At 50.5% G+C, this 14,272-nt stretch overlaps 1 protein-coding gene across 7 annotated transcripts in view; it reads left to right on the top strand.

Moving 5' to 3' along the window:
- The window catches only part of LOC140426702 (roquin-1-like), a 311,609-nt gene that overhangs the window by 49,835 nt on the left and 247,502 nt on the right, over nucleotides 1-14,272 (top strand). For 6 of the 7 annotated variants that reach the window (XM_072511781.1, XM_072511789.1, XM_072511788.1 and 3 more), the window contains exon 2: nucleotides 12,732-12,824. The gene's annotated coding sequence lies outside the window, so the exon portion shown is untranslated. Of the gene's footprint in view, nucleotides 1-11,312; nucleotides 11,435-12,731; nucleotides 12,825-14,272 lie in introns of those variants that run through there. The other variant, XM_072511784.1, reaches the window with a different exon arrangement.

The raw sequence follows: 14,272 nt of genomic DNA, 5'->3' as shown, positions 1-14,272 counted from the left end.
AACGGGACCTGGGTCTCCATGTGTGCCAGTCACTGAAGGGAAGCATGCAGGTGCAGAAGATGGTATAGAAGGCTAATGATATGTTGGCCTTCATTGCGAGAGGTTTTGAGTACAGTTGCTGCAATTATGAAGGGCCTTGGTGAGGCCACACTGGAGTATTGTGTGCAGTTTTGGTCTCCTTTTCTGAGGAAGGATATTCTTGCTCTCGCGGGAGTGCAGCGATTCCAGGGTTGGCGGGACTGTCATATGAGGAGAGATTGACTAGGTTAGGATTGTTCTCGCTAGAGTTCAGAAGAATGAGGGGGGGGGATCTCATAGAGACTTATAAAATTCTAACAGGACTAGACAGGGTAGATTCAGGGACGATGTTACCAATGATGGGTGTGTCCAGAATCAGGGGTCACAGCCTGAGGATTCAGGGTAAACCATTTCGGACAGAGATGAGGAGACACTTCTTCACACAAAAGAGTGATGAGCCTGTGGAATTCATTACCTCAGGAAGTAGTTGATGCTAAAACTTTGAATATATTCAAGAGGTGGCTGGATATAGCACTTGGGGAGAATGGGATCAAAGGCTATGGGGAGAAAGCAGGATTAGGCTATTGAGTTGGATGATCGTGATGAATGGCAGAGCAGGCTCAGAGGGCCAAAAGGCCGCCTCCTGCTCCTATGTATCTATGTATTGGTGTAAATTATCCTAATATAGAGAGGGTCTGGGTTATTGGTCTAAATTATCCTAATGATCAGAGAGGGTCTGGGTTATTGGTGTAAATTATCCTGATGATCAGAGAGGGTCTGGGTTATTGGTGTAAATTATCTCAATGATCAGAGAGGGTCTGGGGTATTGGTGTAAATTATCCTAATGATCAGAGGGTCTGGGATTATTGGTGTAAATTATCCTAATGATCAGCGGGTCTGGGATTATTGGTGTAAATTATCCTAATGATCAAAGAGTGTCTGGGGTTATTGGTGTAAATTATCCTTCGGAGAGGGTCTGGGGTTATTGGTGTAAATTATCCTAATGATCAAAGAGTGTCTGGGATTATTGATGTAAATTATCCTAATGATCTGAGAGGGTCTGGGGTTATTGGTGTAAATTATCCTTCGGAGAGAGTCTGGGCTATTGGTGTAAATTATCTATCGGAGAGGGTCTGGGGTTATTGGTGTAAATTATCCTAATGATCAAGAGAGGGTCTGGGGTTATTGGTGTAAATTATCCTTCGGAGAGGGTCTGGGTTATTGGTGTGAATTATCCTAATGATCAAGAGAGGGTCTGGGGTTATTGGTACAAATTATCTATCGGAGAGGGTCTGGGGTTATTGGTGTAAATTATCTATCGGAGATGGTCAGGGTTATTGGTGTAAATTATCTATCTGTGAGCGTCTGGAGTTATTGATGTAAGTTATACTTTAGAGAGGGTCTGGGATTATCTGTGTTAGCAGAGGAGAATGGAGAGCGAAGAAGGGCTTGAGGTTGGTGGTGGTTTTGAATTGCTGTTAGTGAGTGCTGCTTAAGGCCGTCTTAATTGTCGGTTATTGCAAACTATTTGGTAGGCTTCTGAAACACTTTGGGCTGAATTCTCCGCCTTGCGCCGCCAGAAACTGAGTTACCGATGAGGGGGAGGATCCAATGTCTGGTTTAAAACAGGATTGGCACCTGTCACCAATCTGTTTTAGGTGCTCCAGCCCCCCTCTGGCATTGGGATCCAGGTTTGTGCCTTGCGTCAATAGGAGGATGCAAATGAGTCATTAAGGCTCATTTAGTGCTTTTTAATCAGCTCCCTTCACGCTTGAGTGACTTTGATGTGGCCAGCTTGAAACTGACAGCACTTAACTCTGTTTGAAGTGGTCCAGGAGGATGGAGGTGAACGCCCTAGGGTGCACACCCTCTCGTCAAGGGGATACTCCCCCAACCTCTGCCTTGTCTGGACCGAATACTGTAAAGGCCCAACCTGGTGAACGAAGGTAGCGCCTTCCCGATGGGAGACTTCCTTGGAGACTGTAGACAGGGAGCCAGGTCAATGTGGGGTTTGTGGTCGCGACCCCGGCAGTCCGCGTGTGAACCAATTGTCCAGACACCCCGGTAGAGGCAGACACCAGCCCAGGGACCGTACTTTCCTTCTCAATGAGCCAGACAAGGAGAACGACTACATGTAGTTGAATTGCGTGGCAGCCCCCCTGGTGGCCCCCATTAAAGTTGCAGTGTGAGTGAATGGGCATCTGCTCGATATGAAATTGGACACTGGTGCGACAGTCGGCCAGAGAACATTTAACCGTATCAAACAGGGGATTCAGACCTTGGATTTGGCGGGCACCAATGCCAGGTTAGCAACCTCCACGGGAGTGCCGTTAGTTATTGCAGATACTGGGCGTACAATGGCGCAGTGCTTAGCACTGCTGCCTCACGGCGCTGAGGACCCAGGGTCACTGTCCGTGTAGAATGTGAACATTCTTCCCTTGTCTGCATGGGTCTCACCCCCACAACCCAAAAAGATTTGCAGGGTAGGAGGATTGGCCATGCTAAATTACACCTTAATTGGAAAAAAATAAATTGGGTACTCTAGATGGTTTACGTGCACTAATCTGTGCGCCTCCCAGTCATTCTGGTAAAGGGCCACGGGCCTAGCCTTTTGGGCCATGGCTGGTTGAACCATCTGCAGCTGCACATCCTCCAGATGGATTCTGATGGTTTGGGCGAGGTGTTGGGAAAATATCCTGAAGTATTACAACTCTGATTGGGGAAGATTAATGGGGCCATAGCCCGCATAGAGGTTGACCCAGAAGCCCCACAATGATATTTCAGGGCGTGCCTGGTTCCCTATGCCTTGCTGGAAAAGGTGGGGCCAGAGCTCAGTCAGCTGAAGTCCTTGGGTATCATCAAACCCGTCCGGTTCGCTGATTGGGCAGCGCCAGTGGTACCGGTAATGAAGTGGACAAAACGGTTTGTTTATGCTGGGACTAGAAATTGATTGTAAATGTAATTTCCCAGTTGGTCCCCATGCCCCGCATTGAGGATCTCTACGTGAAACATACGGGCGAGCATTCATTCACAAAGCTCAATATGAGCCACGCCTATTTGCAGCTTGGGATGGTTCCTGCCACCCGCAAATATGGCACCATCAGTACACTCGGGGGGCCTGTACGAGTATACACGGCTGCCTTTCGGAGTGTCCTCCTCCACCTGTGCTATTTTTCAGCAAGTAATTGAGAGCATCCTGCGAGGTCTGCCACGTGTGGTGGTTTATTTAGATAGGGTGTTGTTCACAGGAGCCTCTGAATAAGAACAACTTCGACAGCCTGGAAGCTGTGACAAATGGTTCTCTTGAGGCTGGTGTCCGCTTAAATGAGCGAAGTGCGTACTTCATGAGAGGTCTACTTCGTCTATCGGGTGAACTGCGAAAGTTTTCAACTTGTCGCAAAGAAGGTGCGCGCCAGCCAACAGAGCCTGACCCCAGCAGACTCCTCAGAACTTCATTCTTTCCTTAGTCTCATTAATTATTATGGAAAGTTTCTCTCAAACATTGCGACCACTTGCACCTTCTTCTGAAGAATCATGTATGGGCCTGGGGCCAGCCGCAGGAAACAGCTTTTCGGTGGATGAAGAAGCCTTAGTCGTCTTCCAGATTATTGACCCATTGCGATCGTGCCACACCCTTGTTCATCGCATTCGACGCTTATCCTATGGTATTGGGACCGTCCTGTCCCACCGAATGGAAGGGAACATCCTTTGTCTCCCGTACATTGGCTGCAGATCAAGGAGGGGAATCTGGCAGTGGTCTTCGCAGTGAAATGTTTTCACAAATAGGTCTACGGCCACTACTTCACCAACCTTATGATCATAAGCATTTGCTCGGGCTTTTCAAGAGGATTAGGCAATTCCGCCATTGCTTCCGCATGAATGCAGCGCTTAGTCTTGTCACTAGTTGCCTGCAAATATTCTTTTGAACATAGGCCGGAGATGCAAATTGCCAATGCCGATGCATTGAGCCTTTGTCGAGTGGCCCCTTATCGACCCCCAGGATGGTCGAGGTAGTTATGGTCCTGAATTTCATGCTCGCTTTACCTGCCACAACATTGCGGATCCGTGAGTGGACCCAGAGGGACCTGCTCCTATCAAAGGTTCGGCATGTGGCCTTATACAGTGGACACTATTGACAGCTCCCAGGCGGGTTAAGGGCATTTTCCTCTAAGCTGTCTAAGTTCAGTGTAAGGGATGGTATCCTGCTGTGGGGTACACGCACAGCCGTCCCAGACAAAGGACAGGAGTCCCAGACAAAGGACAGGAGTTGATCTTAAAAGATCTCCACACCAGTCTTCCAGGCGTGTCCAAGATTAAAATGCTGGCACGCAGTTATGTATGGTGGCTGGCCCTCGATGCAAACGTTGGGAAGATGGCCCAACATTGCCCCATTTGCCAAGAGCATCAGATGTTCCTGCCGGCCACACCCCTGCGCCATTGGGAATGGTTAGGCCAGCCATGGATCCAGTTGCATGCCGACTTTGCTCGTCCATTTCAGGGGTCCATGTTCCTCTTCCTGATTGACGCCCATTCGAAGTGGTATGAAGTGCACACAATGGCGGAAACTATGTCCCGGGTAAATATTGAGAAGTTGTGTTTATCATTTTGCACGCACTGCCTCTCTGAAGCACTTGTGACTGATGACAGCACTCCTTTCACGAGTGAGGAGTTCTCCAGGTTTATGAAGGCAAATGGTGTGTGGCATATTCGTATCGCTCCATACCACCTGGCATCAAATGGTTTAGCAGAGCAAGTGGTGCAAACAAACGGGGCCTCAAGAAACAATCTTCAGGATTAATGGACGCCAGGCTGGCTCATTTCTTGTTTTGTGACAGGATCACTCAGCATGCAGTTACTGGAGCTGATGGGTCGAAGACTTTGTAACCGTCTTGGCATGATTTTACCAGACATGGGTGTGAAGGTGTGCCACAACCAGGACCACTCAACATCGACCTTCCAGAGACTTTGTACCAGGTGACTAGGTGTTTGTTCGAAACTTTGCCGGCTGCACCCAGTGGACCCCCAGTAGTATCCTCCACCAGACAGGACTGGTCTCTTACCAGGTGCAAGCCCAGGGCTGTGCGATGTGAAGACACCTTGACCATATTCAGTCCAGGTGACCGCTTCTTCGGAAAATTCCTTGTTCTTGGAAACTTCTTCTAAAACGGCATTTGTGGCCTGATCAGGCCACAGCGGAACCCCAAAGGGTACAAGACGGCAAGGTGACTGATGTTGTCAATTCTGACTCGGATATGGAAACGCAGGTGGTCTCCAATGGGGACTCCTCGGATCCACAGTCTCGGGAATTGCAGCCGCCACGTCATTTGTATTGGAAGCAGCGTTCACCTTCGAGATACACGTCACCCGATCCAGCACCTCGAGTGCATGACGCCAAAAGGGTCCGGCACCCTCCATCACCACGGTGTTCGGACGATTCTTTGGACTTTGGGGGAGAGTGATATAACTAGCACAGATCTTATGGGGTAGGGATGATCAACTACCCCGTGGATCTTGCAGAATGCCAGCTCCTCCAATAAATGTGTGGGGGACCCTTAACAATACTTAGCTTTGTATAAATAGAGTCAGCCAGTAGGGCACTGACTAGAAAAGACCAAGTTCGGAACTACTGGAGCTGTGTATAATAATAGGAGTACAAGTTTTTATTTCAACCCACTTGGTGTGGATTCTTCGTTGCCCTTACAAAACGCAGAGTCTGGGGTCCCCAAGTTCAAATCTGCCACGGCAGATGGTGAAATTTGAATTCAATAATAATTGAATTAAAAATCTTAATGATAACCATGAAGCCATTGTCGATTGTCATAAATACCCATCTGCTTCACTAATGTCCTTCAGGGAAGGAAATCTGCCGTCCTTACCTGGTTTGGCCTACACGTGACTCCAGACCCACAGCAATGTGGTTAACTCTTAACTGCCCCTTCCAAGAGCAATTAGGAATGGGCAATAATTGCTGGCCTAGCCAATGACGCCCATGTCCCATGAATGAATAAAAAAAGTTTCTCTTTAAAACCCAATGACTATTGCTAACCTGTTGTGTGTTACTGGTTTGTACTGAGTTTAAAAGGGGAAGAAAAATACCAGAATATAAAAATATTGGCACATAGCTGACATTATTTCAATGTAAATAGCCAGATCAGAACTTTTCTTTCCCCAAGGTATCACACCTCAAAATCCTGAGAGGTTTTGAACTGGTAAACAGTGGAAAAATTGTCCCCCACTGATTGGTGTTTGAGTAACAGGGCACACAGAATGTGTTGAAGATGGGCAGGGTGGAAGTTCATGTGAAGCATAGTCGCCACATCAGACTGATGGGATCGAATGTGTTTCACGCTCTCTGAAATTCTCTGACTGAGAATGTCATGAGGAACCTGAAGGAGGAACTCGGAGAGGATTTTTTTTTCACAATGTAGGTTATTAGAATGCTCCACCACATTTGGCTATTGAGGCAGACACAGTGGCATCATTTGAAAGTGAATAGGACAAGGTATTTGAAAAGGAAATATTAAAAGACCGCGAAAGGGCAGGAAAATCGGCTAGCTGCAGTTGAAGTGCTGGCTCCTACCAAGTGTAAAGTCGCCATAATCCCAGATGACCATAGGCTGCTTGCTTTCCCCTTTTGAGAGGGAGAGCAGACTGGTGGTGGTTTAACCTGAGGATCACCGCACCTCAGGCGAGGGGCAAGGTTGAGAAGGCGGGCCTTCGTGAATAACCTCAGCCGGTTGTGGTAAACGTATTGCTACTGCAATTCACCACTGTATTATGTTGATGCCCCTGTGGGCTCCGCCTGTGGCTCCGTCCCCTCGGGAGTGGTATATAGATCTGCAGCCTGTAGGCGGCACTCAGTACAGAGCAGTCGCAGGCAGGCACAGATCTAGCTTGTTAAAACCACTGTTCACTTCTGCTAATTGTCTCGTGTGAATTGATGGTCGCATCAATTTAATAAGCTAAGATATCGCAATGGAAGCCATCCTCAAACCTGATCGACTGGAACTCGACTTAGCTCCGCTGCTTTGAGGCCTACCTCGCCTCCTCCTCCTCACCCGCCGTCACCGAGGCACACAAGCTGAGTCTCCTCAACACCCGGGTGAGCCACAGAATCTTTTTACTAATCGAGGACGCGACCACGTACGCAGACGCGATCGCAATCCTGAAAAGACATTACGTGAGGCCGGTGGCGCGGCCATTACCTGACCCGAGGGTGTTCCAGGCCTGTGCCGCGCGGCTGCCCGCCCAACACAGCTATTTCTGCGGTCAGAACCAGCACCCCAGGCAGCGTTGCCCAGCTCGGAACGCGACCTGCAGCGACTGCGTCAAGAAAGGACGTTTTGCCAAAGTCTACTTGGCCCGATCCAAAGTTCCAAAATCGCAGGCCCAACTCACAGGCCCGCAGATCCCGCTGCGTGCCTGCTGGTACCGCCACCTTCTGACGCGTCATCCGCCTCGTGCTATCCGTGGGGGCCGCCATCTTTAACTCAGCCCGACACGTGCGACTTATGGAGATCGCCGTCTTGGCCGCCATCTTCAACCCAGCCCGCCATGTACGATTCGTGGGGGCCGCCATCTTGGCCGCCATCTTCAATGCCACCCGACACGTGCGACCGACGGGGGCCGCCATCTTGGGACCTCCTCGCTACCACCGACCATGCCGACTACCCTCAGCTCGGCGCGGTCACTCTCGACCAGTCACGGCCCAAGCACCTCAAGAACTCCATGATGACCAGCCGGGTCAATGGGCACGAAATGCCCTGTCTGTTCGACTCCGGGAGCATGGAGAGCTTCATCCATCCAGACACGGTAAGGTGCTGCTCCCTCCACATTTCCCCCGCGTTCCAAACAATCTCCCCTGCTTCCGGATCACATTCAGTGCAGATCCTGGGGTACTGTGTCGCGAACCTCACGATACAGGGCGCCGAGTACACCAATTTTGAACTCTATGTCCTTCCCCATCTCTGCGCTCCTCTCTTGTTAGGACTGGATTTCCAGTGCAACCTCAGAAGCCTGACCCTGAAGTTCGGCGGACCCCTACCGCCTCTCACTGTATGTAGCCTCGCGACCCTTAAGGTCGCCCCTCCCTCGCTCTTCGCGAACCTCGCCTCCGACTGTAAACCCGTCGCCACCAGGAGCAGGCGGTACAGTGCCCAAGACAGGACTTTTATCAAGTCGGAGGTCCAGCGGCTCTTGAGGGAGGGGATCATCGAGGCCAGTAATAGCCCCTGGAGAGCCCAAGTGGTGGTCGTCAGGACCGGGGAAAAGAACCGGATGGTTGTAGACTACAGCCAGACCATAAATCGTTACACGCAACTCGATGCGTACCCCCTTCCCCGCATAGCGGATGTGGTTAATCAGATTGCACACTACTGGGTTTTCTCCACGGTAGATATGAAGTCCGCATACCACCAGCTTCCGATCCGCCCGGAAGACCGCCACTACACTGCCTTTGAGGCAGACGGCCGCCTCTTCAACTTCCTCATGGTCCCCTTTGGTGTCACCAATGGGGTCTCGGTCTTCCAAAGAACGATGGACCGAATGGTTGACCAGCACGGGCTGCAGGCCACGTTCCCATACTTGGATAATGTCACATCTGCGGCCATGATCAGCAGGACCACGACGCTAACCTTCAGAAGTTCCTCCAAACCGCCCAATCCCTTAATCTCACCTACAACAAGGAGAAATGCGTTTTCTGCACAAACCCACTAGCCATCCTCGGCTATGTCGTGGAAAACGTAGTCCTAGGGCCCGACCCCGACTGCATGCGCCCCATCCTGCAACTCCCCCTTCCCCACTGCCCAAGGCCCTGACAAGATGCCTTGGGTTCTTTTCATATTATGCCCAGTGGGTCCCCAACTATGCGGACAAAGCCCACCCACTTATCAAAGCCACCATCTTTCCCCTGATGACTGAGGCGCGCCAGGCCTTCAGCCGCATCAAGGCAGACATTACCAAGGCCGCGATGCAAGCGGTGGACGAGTCCATCCCCTTCCAGGTGGAGAGCGATGCGTCAGACGTCACCCTGGCGGCTACCCTTAACCAGGCAGGCAGGCCCGTGGCCTTTTCCCGTACCCTCAACGCCTCCGAGATTCGACACTCCTCTGTCGAAAAAGAAGCTCAAGCCATTGTGGAAGCTGTGCGACATTGGAGGCACTACCTGGCCGGTAGGAGGTTCACCCTCGTCACCGACCAACGGTCGGTAGCCTTTATGTTCAACAACACACAGCGGGGCAAGATCAAGAATGATAAGATCTTGAGGTGAGAATTGAACTCTCCACCTATAATTACGATATCGTGTATCGTCCTGGGAAGCTCAATGAGCCCCCAGATGCCCTGTCCCGCGGCACATGTGCCAGCGCACAAGATGACCGACTCTGGGCCATCCACAATGACCTCTGTCACCCGGGGGTCACCCGGCTTCTCCACTTCATCAAGGCCCGCAACCTGCCCTACTCCACCGAGGAAGTCAGGGCCATGACCAGGGACTGCCAGGTTTGCGCGGAGTGCAAGCCGCACTTCTACCGGCCAAACAAGGCTCACCTGGTGAAGACCTCCCGCCCCTTTGAGCACCTCGGCGTCTATTTCAAAGGGCCCCTTCCCTCCACTGACCGCAACATGTACTTTCTCAACGTCGTTGACGAACACTCCCGTCTCCCCTTCGCCGTCCCATGTCCCGATATGATCTCGGCCACTGTCACTAAGGCCCTGCACAGCATCTTCACCCTGTTCGGTTTCCCCACTTAACGTCCACAGTGACCGGGGTTCCTCTTTTATGAGCAATGAGCTGTGTCAGCACCTCCTCAGTAAGGGCATTGCCTCGAGCAGGACTACCAGCTACAACCCCCGGGGAAACGGACAGGTGGAGAGGGAGAACGCGAAGGTATGGAAGGCCGTCCTTCTGGCCCTACGGTCTAGAAGTTTCCCGCTGGCAGGAGGTCCTCCCCGACGCGCTCCACTCCATTCAATCGCTCCTCTGCACAGCCACGAACGAGACCCCTCACGACCGTCTATTTGTCTTCCCCAGGAAGTCCGAGTGTCTCACTTCCGCCCTGGCTGACAACACCAGAAGCACGTGAGGAGCCATAAGTCCGACTCCCTGGTCGAGAGGGTCCAGCTCCTACATGCCAACCCTCAGTATGGTGCACCGCGACGGACAACAGGATACAGTCTCCCTCCGGGATCTGGCACCCGCCGGTTCCCCTGCGATCATCACCAACGTGCCCACCCCCCCACACACCGCCTATCACCATCAACCAAATCCCTCACGGCGGGCTACCAGCTGCCCCCCTGGGGATCCTGAACACCGCCCACGCCCCTACACGGCCTGCACCCCACCCTTCCCCCATCGCCAACACACCGTGATGAAGCTCCAGATGACACGCTCCCGGAGTCAACTAATCCAACACCCGTGCTCGCAGCGAAGCCGGAGCTGAGGCGATCACAGAGAACGATTAAGGCTCCCGACAGACTCGATATGTGAGCCCACTTCACCCCCGCTGGACTTCAGTTTTTAACAGGGGGTGAATGTGGTGAATGTATTGCTACTGCAATTCACCACTATTGTATTGTATTATGTTGATGCCCCTGTGGGCTCTGCCTGTGGCTCTGCCCCCTCGGGGGTAGAATATAAACCTGCAGCCTGTAGGCGGCACTCAGTACAGAGCAGTCGCAGGCAGGCACAGATCTAGCTTATTAAAAGCACTGTTCACTTCTGCTAATCGTCTCGTGTGAATTGATGGTCACATCACCGGTACAGGAATTGAACCCGTGCTGGTGGCCTTGCTCTGCATCAGAAACCAGCTATCCCCAGCTCCTACCAACACAGTAGCATTGGGTTGAGTGGTCCTCCCATGTTGCTATTTACATAGGCGGCAGGTGAACAGCAGGCCAAGGTGAGAATGTCTAGCAGCATCCTGCATCCAAGCTTGAGAAGCTAGTGCTGATATGGTTTCTGGGAGGAGGGAGGGGGAGGGGAGATGCCTTATTTGTTAAAATGGGGTCCATTTTCAGCTTGTCTAACTCAGGTGGGACTGCATCAGCTTCTAGGCCAGGCTGCACTGTTCATTTTCAGCTGGTATTTCCTGTTACACAATCATGAAATGTTTCACACCGGCACCGCGTCACTGCCTCAGAAGAATGAGTTGGCGTATTTTGATAAGGAAGTTCCCTGCCGTGTTATTTTGCTGTTTCCTTGTTTAAGTCCGTCCTTGTTGACTGTTTCTGCAGAGAGGTGTTGCAGGGCATGGAGAGGTCTTTGTGTGTTGTTCGCTATGCTAACAGAGCAGTGAAAAGTTTTCAACTGCACTACTGTATTAGATTCTTCTAGCAGCAGGGAGCAGTGAAAATCTATGCAGTGTGTGTGGTTACAGCTGGCTGAGGAGGCTGACCATCCGTTGCAAGCACACACAAGGTAATGTGGGAATGAATCAGGGTTCAACCTGAGTCTGTTAACTCCCTGTCCTTTCTAATCTGGTTTTCCTGTGGTGTCAGTAAAAGTTGGTTGACCACTGTTGTCAGACACGATGCTGGCTCTAGGTCTGTGTGACTGGCTGACCGTCAGATATTTATGATACTAGCTGGATGGGTAAAGAAGTAACTGGCTTGGCAACAGGACACAGAAAGTAGCAGTGGAAGGGAGTTTTTTCAGAATGCAGATCTGTAACTAGTGGTGTTCCACAGGGATCAGTGCTGGGACCACTGTTGTTTGTAATATATATAAATGATCTGGAGGAAAATGTAGATGGTCTGATTAGCAAGTTTGCAGAAGACACGAAGATAGGTGCAGATAGTGAAGGTGACTGTCAGAGAATACAGCAGAATATAGATAGATCGGAGAGTTGGGCAGAGAAATGGCAGATGGAGTTCAATCCAGACAAATGCCAGGTGAAGCATTTTGGAAGATCAAAGTCAGGTGTGAATTATACAGTAAATGGCAGAATCCTTAGGAACATTGACATACAGAGGGATCTGGGCATTGAGATCCATAGTTCAATACAGGTGGATAAGGTGGTCAAGAAGGCATACGGCATGCTTGTCTTCATCAGCCAGGGCATTGAGTACAAGAGTTAGCATGTCATGTTACAGTTTGAACTTTAGTTCGGCCACATTTGAAATATTACATGTAGTTCTAGTCACCACTCCACCAGAAGGACGTGGAAGCTTTGGAGAGAGTGCAAAGAAGGTTTGCCAGGATGTTGCCTGGTCTGGAGGGTGTTCGCTATGAGGAGAGGTTGAATCAACTCGGATTGTTTTTGTTGGAAAGACGGAGGCTGAGGGGAGACCTGATTGAGGTCTACAGAATTACGAGATGTATAGACAGGGTGAATAGTCAGAAGCTTTTTCCCAGGATGGAAGACTCAATTCCATGGGGGCACTGGTTCAAGGCGAGAGAGGGAAAGTTTAGGGGAGGTGTGTGGGGGAACTTTTTCACAAGAGGGTGGTGGGCGCCTGGAACGCGTTGCCAGTGGAGGTGGTGGAGGCAGGCATGGTAGAAATGTTTAAGTTGTATCATGATAGACACATGAACGATCGGGGAATGGAGGGATAAGGATCATTTGGGCTATAAGTAGTAGGTCTAAATAAGGAATCTGGATCAACAGCTTGGTGGGCAAAAGGCCTGTTCCTGTGCTATAATGTTCTTTGTTCTATGATCCTCAGCTGTTTGCTTCCTTTGGGGCAGAGTTTAATAATGCTGACTCCTTTTACAGATCACCGGTGCTTTGCTGCTACCTGTTGTTGTCGGGAGGATGGGCTAGTGGCGTGGTTAAGACTCCAGATGCGAAGAGTACCTGCAGATAGCGGTAAGTGAGAAATATTGAAAACAATGATCAATTAGAGCTCAGGAGAAATATACCTCACTAAAAAGCAAGAACAATTTCAAAGTTTGTAGATGACACCAAATTGGTCGTTAACATTGAGGAAGAATGCAATAAAATTCAAGAGGAGATTAATGAACCTGCAGAATCAACTTGCAATTAGAAAATTAATTTCTGTATAGATAAGAGGTGCATTTTGGTAGGAAGAATAAGAAAGTCACATATTGTTTGTATAATAGTCTGAATGGACTTCTGGTGACGGCGGGCGGGAGGCAGCCGCACACTGGAGGGCTCCCGCTCGGGAATAGGAATTTTGGAGTTTTAACACCCGATCCCGGGGGTAATGGATGCTGAAAAGGCTGTAAGAAGGCACAGGGAGGAGAAATGTCCAAGTTTGGGAGAAAAACGGTCGTGAAAAAGGGGTTAACGGAAGTCCGCCGGTGAGTGGAAAAGTCAGCGCAGGAACTGTAAGGAAAGTAGAGGCTGGAGCACTAGGGGAGGCCGCATCGCTCACAGCAGAAGAAATGACCAAGGTGATGGCTGTGGAACTTGAAAAACAGCTCACAAAACACATGGAGTGCTGGTGGAGGACGCGATTGCCCCTGTGAGGGCAGTGGTATCAAGCACAGCGGCGGAGGTGCGGGAACCAGGTGAGACGCTGAAGGAAGTTGAAGAGGCATTATCGCAGCACGGTGATCAACTCACCTCAATGGGGAAGAAGTTGCAGAGGGTGATGGAGACCAACAAGGGTCTGCGAGGAAAAATGGAAGACCTGGAAAACAGATCCAGGCGACAGAATCTGAGGATTGTGGGTCTGTCTGAAGGGGTGGAAGGCTCGAGGCGACATAGTATTTTGCCACGATGTTGGCGAAGCTATTGGGGGAGGGGGGGCGATCCCTCCCGATATGAACTGGATCGGGCTCATCGGACGTGGAGGCCTATACCAAAGACGAGTGAGCCGCCAAAAGTAGTAACTCTTGTGTTTCTAGAGGTATAGCGTGAAGGAGAAAGTCCTGTGCTGGGCAAAGCAGAAGTGGGAGGTGCAATGGGCTGGAGCTGGTATACGTATAAACCAGGACTTTAAGGTGGAGCTGGCGAGGAGGCGGGTTGCCTTCAGCTGGATGAAGAAGGCACTGTACATCAGAAAGGTGCAATGCTGCATAGTATATCCAACTAAGTTGAGGGTGACCTACAAATCCAAGGACTTTTATTTTGGGACGGCGGAAGCAGCGGAGGAGTTTGCGAAGACAGAAGGACTGTGGCAGAATTGAGAATTGGTCGTGTACCGATGTAGCCTCATGTACATAGAACATAGAACATAGAAAATACAGCACAGAACAGGCCCTTCGGCCCACGATGTTGTGCCGAACCTTTGTCCTAGATTAATTTTTTCACTGTTTGTTGGTGTATGTACTGAATGAGTCAACGCTGTA

The sequence above is a fragment of the Scyliorhinus torazame genome, chromosome 7 (genome assembly GCF_047496885.1).
Source record: "Scyliorhinus torazame isolate Kashiwa2021f chromosome 7, sScyTor2.1, whole genome shotgun sequence".
In the NCBI taxonomy this organism is placed as follows: domain Eukaryota; kingdom Metazoa; phylum Chordata; class Chondrichthyes; order Carcharhiniformes; family Scyliorhinidae; genus Scyliorhinus; species Scyliorhinus torazame.
This window is presented reverse-complemented; position numbering and strand designations above follow the sequence as displayed.